This window comes from Scardinius erythrophthalmus (assembly GCF_964197995.2).
Source record: "Scardinius erythrophthalmus genome assembly, chromosome: 18".
Taxonomy (NCBI): domain Eukaryota; kingdom Metazoa; phylum Chordata; class Actinopteri; order Cypriniformes; family Leuciscidae; genus Scardinius; species Scardinius erythrophthalmus.
Genome location: NC_138238.1, coordinates 36,453,398 through 36,463,260, shown reverse-complemented (window position 1 = coordinate 36,463,260; position 9,863 = coordinate 36,453,398).

Genomic DNA, 9,863 nt, shown 5'->3' with positions numbered 1-9,863 from the left:
TTTCCCCCATCTGTGCAGCGCAACAGTTTCACGAGTGGGATTTCAAAGTCCGGGTGCCAGCGCGAGCCCAGGCCGCTGATCTCGTCCGGTTGGCTCAACATTGGCTGCTGGACGGCGAACCCACCGCAGCTCAGGTAGTGGAACGAGTGGTCGTCGATCGCCTCCTCCGCGCCCTGCCCCGGTCCCATCGTCAGGCGGTGGGTATGAGGAACCCGGCTACTGTCCTTGCTTTGGTGGAGGCGATCGAGCTGGCGGATGCTGTCCACCAACGGGAGGCTGGAGAGAGAGCGCCGCCGTTTCCCCGGAGGGTGGTCCAGGAGCGACGCACGCCGGAGGGCACCTCGCGCGCAGTTGGCAGGCCGACAGTTCCGTCTCCGATGGACGAGCCAATGCCGACCGCTGAACCCACAACACCACCGCGGACCTGGCTGGCGGGCTGCATCGTCCATCAGCGCGTTCCACCTGCGGCTCCAGAAGCGGACGTCAAGTTGAATGGCAAGCCTGTTCGGGCGCTTCTGGATTCGGGCAGCGCCGTCACCCTCGTCCAGGCTCATCTGTGCCCTCCTCACCCTGGCCAGAAAAGTTACTTACCGATCACGTGTGTGCATGGAGACACCCAACAAGTTCCAGCTCGCCGCGTGAACATCGCTACAGCCCATGGCACCTGGCCCGTTGAAGCTGGATTAGTGAAAAACTTACCAGTCCCACTACTGCTTGGAAGAGATTGGCCGGGGTTTGACCGCCTGCTCGCTGCCGCCGCTCAGCCCGCCAGCCCGGAACGGAACTGTCGCCGCCATCGCCGGCCACAGGGACCCTGCCGCCGGCCGGCGCTGCTAGCTTCGGACAGCGGGAGAGATGGTGAGTCCCCCTCGTTGAATGCTAACCTTTTCTACGATGTGTTCCAACAGGCCAGCGTGGGGGGCTCTTTTGCCAAAGACCAACGGGAGGACGATCGTCTGAAGCACTGTTGGAGTCAAGTTCGAGCCATCGATGGCGAAGACGTCCTCCCACGGCCCCATCCTCTCCCGCATTTTGTAGTCCGAAGCGGCCTGCTGTACTGCGTCGCCCAGCGAAGGGGGGAGGAGAAGGAACTTCTAGTCGTCCCTCGGACGAAGACAGAAACCGTCCTCGAGTTAGCCCATTCACATCCGATGGCAGGCCACCTAGGAGCGGCTAACACCATCCAGCGGGTCCGGGATCGTTTCCACTGGCCAGGCCTGGAGGCCGACGTGAAAGGTTTCTGCAAAGCCTGCCCGACCTGCCAGCGCACGGCTCCCAGGACTCCTCCCCCCAGCCCGCTGATTCCCTTACCCATCATTGAGGTGCCCTTCGAGCGGATCGGAATGGATCTGGTAGGGCCGTTGCCTAAGTCTGCCCGAGGACATGAACACATCCTCGTCATCGTGGATTACGCCACCCGGTATCCAGAAGCAGTCCCCCTGCGGAAAGCCACAGCGAAAGCCATCGCCCAGGAGCTGTTTCTGTTGGCCAGCCGGGTCGGCATCCCGACTGAAATCCTGTCTGACCAGGGAACACCGTTCATGTCCCGGTTAATGGCTGACCTCTGCAGGCTGCTGGGGGTGAAACAGTTGAGGACAACTGTCTATCACCCGCAGACCGACGGACTCGTGGAACGTTTTAACCAAACCCTAAAACAGATGCTCCGAAGGGTAGCAGCAGAGGACAAGCGGGACTGGGACCTGATGATTCCTTACGTCCTCTTCGGCATTCGCGAGGTTCCTCAAGCCTCAACTGGTTTCACCCCCTTCGAGCTCCTGTTCGGCCGCCAGCCTCGGGGGCTGCTGGATGTCGCTCGGGAGGCCTGGGAGCAGCAGCCTGCCCCCCACCGCACGATCATCGAGCACGTCAAACAGATGAGGGAAAGGATAGACCGTGTCATGCCATTAGTCCGGGAACATCTCAGCAAAGCACAGCAGGCCCAACAACGCCATTATAATCGGGCAGCTCAACCACGGGAATTCCAGCCGGGAGACAGGGTCATGGTCTTGGTCCCTACCTCCGCTTGTAAGTTCCTGGCATCGTGGCAAGGGCCGTACACCGTTCTAGAGAAGGTTGGACCAGTGACATACCGCGTACGCCAACCTGGAAGAAGACAAGCTGAACAGTTATATCACATCAACTTACTGAAGAAGTGGCAAGGGACCCGAGACCAGCTCGCCGCCCTCAGTCTCACCGATCCCGTGGTTGTCGACATGGATCCCCACCTGTCGGCTGCCCAGAAGACCGAGCTGCAGCACCTGGTCAGACAGTTTTCGGATGTGTTCTCCTCTAAGCCCGGGCAGACTAACGTCATCCACCACGACATCAGGACACCCCCTGGAGTAATCGTCAGGCAACGGCCCTACCGAGTCCCAGAAGCTCGTCGGCAGGCTATTGAGGAAGAAATACAGGAAATGCTGAAGTTGGGGGTAATCGAACCATCTCGCAGCCCATGGTCCAGCCCCATCGTGATGGTACCCAAGCCGGATGGCACCCTCCGCTTCTGCAATGACTTCCGCCGGCTAAACGAAGTCTCCGAGTTCGACGGCTATCCCATGCCTCGGGTCGACGAGCTGCTAGACCGCCTGGGAAGGGCCCGGTACATCACAACCCTAGACCTCACCAAGGGATATTGGCAGGTACCACTTACCTCTTCTGCTAAACCAAAGACTGCTTTTACTACCCCTAGTGGCCATTGGCAGTACCGGACCCTTCCCTTTGGCCTTCATGGGGCACCAGCAACCTTCCAGCGCATGATGGACGTCATCCTGAGGCCCCACCAAGCGTATGCAGCCGCGTATTTGGATGACGTCGTGGTGCATTCCGAGGCATGGGATGAACATCTGGAACGTCTGCGGAGGGTGCTCACGGAGCTCCGGCGGGCTGGACTAACCGCCAACCCCCGCAAATGCCACCTAGCACTATCCGAGGCGAAGTACCTGGGATTCCAGGTCGGCCGAGGCCTCATTCGCCCCCAAGAAAAAAAAGTGGAGGCCATACGCACAGCTCCAAAACCACAAACAAAGTCCCAGGTACGAGCCTTTTTGGGGTTGGCGGGGTACTATCGCTGTTTTATCCCCAACTTCTCCTCTTTAGCCGCCCCCCTGACAGACCTGACCAGGAAGGGGCAGCCCGAGAAGATCTGTTGGACGAAAGCCGCAGAGGAAGCCTTCGCCCAACTCAAGACGGCACTTACAGCATCTCCGGTACTCCGCGCCCCCGACTTCGGCTGCCCCTTCCTGCTGCAAACGGATGCTTCCGACACCGGACTGGGAGCCGTCCTGTCACAAATCCAGGAAGGTGAGGAACATCCCATTCTCTACATCAGCAGAAAGTTGTCCCAGGCAGAGAAGAACTACGCCGCCGTCGAGAAGGAGGCCCTGGCCATCAAGTGGGCAGTCCTGGAGCTGCGTTATTACCTCCTCGGCCGGAAGTTCACCCTGCTAACCGACCATGCCCCTCTACAGTGGATGGCCCGGGCTAAAGATACCAACGCCAGGGTGACCCGCTGGTTCCTCGCGCTCCAGGACTTCCACTTCGAAGTACGACATCGGGCCGGGGCCGCCAACGCCAACGCCGATGGGCTCTCACGGATGTGGACAGCTTTTTCAGGTCTGTCAGGGGTCATTCCCCACCCACCCCTTATTTCACCCCTACTATCTCCTCTCGTTCCCAGGGCCAGAACGACGCTTAGGGGGGGGGAATGTGACGAGTCTCTCTGGGCATATCAGCGTCGTCTGGCAACCAACGCACAACACCTGCACGTCCTCATCACGGGCTGATCGGTCACAGCTGCAGCCCGTCATTAAGCGGCTGTAAAAGCCGCCACCTCGCACACTTCGACAGACAACCCGTCTCATGCTGAACGTGCTGATACTAATCCTTTGTTTCTCGTCTAAACAGAAGGCAGCGAGTGACCGACAGCCCGACCGAGCACGCCTGGACACCCACCTTCACGAGCACGAGGACTTCACAAGAGCACCAGCCACGAAGACAGCGTTCACCTCACCTCACCGTTTTCACCCACTGTTGAAGTATTGTCAATAAATCCACCCTCCGGGGTTACTTTTCACCGAGCGACCTTGTTGTGTGATTTCTCACCCGTGACAATATATATATATATATATATATATACAGTGCAATGCATAAGTTAATACACCCATGCTAAAGTTGACTAAAAAGAGGAATAAAAAATCATCTTTTGGAAATTGAACTTAATGCCTTAATTGAAAAAATTAGGAAAAATCCAACCTTTAAGGACACCAATTTTCTTTGTGAATGAATAATGTATCGTAAATAAATAAATGTTCTTCCTTAAAATACAGGGTGCATAAGTCTGGACACCCCTATGTTAAATTCCCATAGAGGCAGGCAGATTTTTATTTTTAAGTATTTTTTTAAATTAATTTTTAGGATACTATGCATCCTGATAAAGTTCCCTTGGCCTTTGGAATTAAAATAGCCCCACATCATCACATAGCCTTCACCATACCTAGAGATTGGCATGGAGTACTTTCCATAAGATCATCTCTCAATGCAAATCAAACTAGCTATTATGCTAACTGAAATAAAACCATGCCAATCTATAGGTATGGTGAAGGGTGTGTGATGATGTGGGGCTATTTTAATTCCAAAGGCCAAGGGAACTTTATCAGGATGCATAGTATCCTAAAAATTAATTAAAAAAAAAATACTTAAAAATAAAAATCTGCCTGCCTCTATGGGAATTTAACATAGGGGTGTCCAGACTTATGCACCCTGTATTTTAAGGAAGAACATTTATTTATTTACGATACATTATTCATTCACAAAGAAAATTGGTGTCCTATTAAATTAAGGCATTAAGTTCAATTTCCAAAATATGATTTTTTATTCCTCTTTTTAGTCAACTTTAGCATGGGTGTATTAACTTATGCATTGCACTGTATATATATATATATATACACACACACACAAGGAATCACTAGTACCTGTTGTCGTGTGAACGTACCCTCAGAGTCAAACGAAAGCAAACGTGAACAAACACAGATCAAACGTAAAACAAATCAATAATACTGCTGAATATTAAATGTTGCTATGCCTATAAAAACTAATAAAACGTTATTCACATGTTGCAGGGAACTACACTGCGACCAAAATGGTCGCATATGCGACCTTTTGAAATGCCATTGCGACCAAAATTTTTAATGGGTCGCAAATGTATCACTGATTATTTTTGTACCTATGTTTTAGGCAATGTGCTATGATTTACTACGAGCATTTATTAAAACAGAAATGTGTATTTTAAGAATACGTTTTATAACGTGCTCTGAGCATTCAACACATCAAGTTGGCTTCAGCCCCGCGACCGTTACTTAGATTAAAACGTACCATTGTATCTGCGCGACTCGCGAGCTCTCTCTCTCTCACTAATACGGACGCGCGCGCGCACACAGATAGAAGATAATTGTAAAATGAAAATTGACGGGCTATAGTTTAAATTTTGTTCTTGCTTGGGTTTTTTTCTGTCAAAATGTCGGAAAGCATATTGTATTATCCATCCGTGTTTTTAAAATTCGTTAAATGACGGACGTTTTACAACACAGCCCTCGTTATATGTCGGATTCGTCAAACTTAGCCTACTACTTGATATTATTTTTAGAATAAGTGATTCGTTATGCTATTATTGGACTCCATTCTATTCATTGTCAACTGTTTTATATAAATATGTTTGTATGGCTAACATTTATGCAGCTAATGCCTGTCCTGTTTAAAATGTGCAATGTTCAAATGCAAAGACAGCACGTCACAAATAGAAGTCCCTTTCCCTGTGCTATTTAGTGTCATATTTGGTTATTGGAATAATAAATTAAGTAGCCTATCTTTATTGTACACCTGTTTTTTTTTTTTTTGTTGTTGGTGTTTTTTTTTTCCTTTGTTTTTTTTACTGTTTTCTAGGGGTTTCTTAATTTTAGACCAGCACACATTATATGCAATGCAATGCAATATAATGCATGTGTGTCCTATGTGTGACATATTTTGCACACAGGTAAAGGTGCCCAACACAAGTCATTTCTAAAGTGTAAAAAAAAAAAAAAAAAAAAAAAAAAAAATTTTTTGGAAAATTTCTCTTTATTTGATTATCAGTCAATTTGTTTTCTATACAGAGATATCGATATCGGCCATAACAGCAATATTAATATCGGTTATTATCGGTATCGGCCACAATTTTCACATCGGTGCATCACTACTTAAGAGTTCAGGAGTCTGCCCATCTGTGCCAACCATAGCATGTTGAAATCCATTTTGCACTTTGTTGTGTACTGTATTTTCTATTGCAGTAAATCTATCCCAACCAATGTTAAAGAAAACAAAAACAAGAAGGCATGTGCTTTAAAAGATGGCAAGTAAAATAAAAAGCACATCTGTATGCAATACAGTTTCATTATTGTTCATTATTATTCAGAGCGGCTTACTATAAACAATTTGTGCGACCAAATCATGTTTTGCGCCAGTAACTGAAAAAGTTAGTAGCGCAAGTGCCACCAGTGGAAAAGGTTAGTGTAGTTCCCTGTGTTGCCTGAAAAATCGATCATTAAGCACCTTAAATCAGCACAGGTGATTCATTAACTTTATGAATGTAGAAAACTTCAGCACAATGCTTTATCTTTAGGTCTTTGAGTTTTTTTATCTTGTTAAATTATGCAACAGTGTAGAAATGGATTCTTTGTGTATCGTTACCAGATAAGGTAATTAAGATAAGACTAAATTGTGAAAAAAACATCTTTGTACGTGCGCTGTGTTTATCTATATGACTTGATGACGGGCATCTGTCGATAAGATTTTCCAGCCCTAATTAAAGTAACTGCAAGTCAGCCTGCTTGATTTTTACATTTATGCAACACAATAACTATTAATATTATTATAAAATAACTAATTAACATCTATATCTGCCTTTCCCTCAGTATTCTTTTCTTGGCACATTTTATATGATTAAAAAATCTTGATGAATCACTATTTTAAAATTTTTTTTTTTTTATGTTAAAGTCCCTTCTGAAAAAGCAGTACACTTTAGCATACTTTTGAGCCTTGCAAAAGTATTCATGCCCCATTTTATTTTAAAATTGTATCATGTAGTAGCCTTGTGCTAAATTGCTTTAAATTTATGTACACTTATGTAATTTGGCTGGCTGATCCATAATGTGGGATCAGTCACTGCAAAAGCTCTTTTCCCTCTGCTATTGAAAGCGGTTTTAGGAATTTGGAGTAAATTATTATCCTGATATCTTAGGCTCCTCGAGGGATTATGGTGATGGAGCTGGTTACACAGTGTTCCATTATAAATAAGCGTGAGAATTTCGCATTTTGACCCACTTGTAGGTGAGAATTTTGAGAGTGAGTTTCAGTAATACTGCCGAGACGTATAAAAGCATGGATCGCAACCTCCAACGAATTCTCAGAGAAAAAACTAATGTAAAAAAAACAAATAAAACCTATCACAGAACTAATTTGTAGACAACTGCTAACTCTAACCCAGGAGGAATGTTGTGTAGTCCCAACCAGACCTTTGTTGTAGTCCTTAAAAAGTAATTTCTTTAAAAGTAAATATCTCCCTTTGCTTTGAACTTTGAGCGTTGTAACTTTGCAGATGTTGTTTATGCTCAAACAGCAACATTACACACTAACTAAAGTTAGAAAAGTGGAATCATAATCAACCACCCCTTTAAACCAACAGGGACAGATCCAGCATGGACAGTTACCGGAGTGAGGGATAGGAAGCACCTGTCTGAGAAAGTAACAAAACAGTTTGAGATCAATTTCAAATGCAAATAGAAAGTTTGTGCATATGTTTGTTTTTGTGTAAGAATGCCTAATATTGGCATTAAAAAATTACTGACTTTTTCACAGAGCACTGGTATCCTGCAGTTTGTATTGTGTTTGGGTGGTTATTAATAATAATAATGATGATAATTTTTTATTTACTGTATATAGCGCCTTTCCAACACCCAAGGTCACTTTTCAAAGTGGCAGGTTCTCAAACTTGGGTATGTGAGGTGACAGAAGTCATTTTGCCGTTCGTTTAATTCTACCCCACCATAAAATAACATTAAAACTGAGTATATATTTCTATCAGGTAAAATGCCATAAATGCATGACATCCGATCAAATGACCTCATCTTTTGCAGTCAAAATTGACTGCATTCACACAAGCTTCGTGCATACAGATTGCGTGCAGATTACGCTGCCTTGGCAAATCGCGCAATAATGCCGTAAAAGTGGGGATTTAGCACTTACTAGCTTGAAGAATACAGACTGTGCATAGAGATCGATTTAAGATTCAGTCTCTCTTCGTGTGAATTCCTCTGTTAATGTTGATCATTCACATTATATATCCACACGATTCCACACGAACAGTTCGACAAACAAAAGGTTTTTTTTATACTAAGTAATAACTCCAACGAAAGCCACAGCAGAACTGCAGCACACAGCCAAAGATGGGCTGGGCATAAATACATGGAAATGTATTTACAATAAAAATACTAAATGCTGTGTGGAAATATGTATTTAAATACAAATGCAAAATACTGTGTGAAAAAAACCTCAAAATACTGTTTGTATTTTGAAAATACATAAAATAGGCCTACATGTGAAATTGGCCATCCAGTACAGGTATAGGTCACAGTGAATGAAGAAACTACATAGGCCTGCTGACTTTTTCCTAACTTTTTTACTAATTCCTAACCTCATCTCTGCCCTTTCTTTCTTTCTGGCTGGCAATTAACTTTTATACTTATTTCTGACCAGTTTACAATGTAGTCTATTACTTGTGGTGAACACTATTAAAAAATGCATAATGTATGTAAAACTGTGGGCACCTTTTCTGCTATCTAGCAAAGAATATGGATGGGCGATGTGGCGATCCAAGGGGCTGTTTTACTTTATTTTGTCCAGCAGGTGTCTCTGGGTAACACTTTTTGTGCTGTGTCGCAGGTGTGGAGAATGGGTTGTGATTAACCATGCTGCTTATAATATGCTGGCTTTCTCACCCTCGGGAGGTGAAAAGATTGGGGCTTGGTCTTTGCTGGTCTCGCTGCTTGGTGGACATGCTGACTTTCTCACACTCTCCAGTCCAAGGCTTGGTGTTGGTGTTGTTGTTTTTGTATCTTTAGATTTTGTCTTTTACTTTAATGTAGTTATGTCTGTTTTCTAATTTAAATATACATTGGTGCAAATTTGATTATGTTGTATGGACTCTCCATTCATGTTGCTACTCCTTGAGCCATGGAGTTGTAACAGCGATATGACCAAAATCTTCACAATTCACAATATCAGCTTTGATACCACAGCAAAAACGGAATTTCAAAAAAAAATTTTTTTTTGAAGGTAGTAGCCTAATGCTTTTAAGTATAGTAATTTTATATTAATTTTATGTAGTTTATTTGTTTCTATAAGTTTATTCAAATTAGAAAGTTTAAAACTTAAAATTAGAATTCATTTGACAATATTTACCCAAATATATATATATATATATATATATATATATATATATATATATATATATATATATATATATTTATGAATAAAACTAAAAGCTGAAGATGTTTGTGGTGTATCATTCATCAGTGCTTCTTTTTCCACTCCAACGTTCCAATAATTCCTGCCCACTAAAAGCTGCACGGATACATTTGCTTACCCCACAAATAGACCTGTGTAAACGATTTAGAAAAAGTTCCATCGATTCACACTTTATATCATCGTTATGATATGTAGTGTCATATCACCCAGCCCTAACATGCACTAATGCTTTAAACACATTTGACAAGCTATAGTTGATAAAAATCAACAACCGATCAAGACTGATTGGCTAATGCTATTTTCCCACT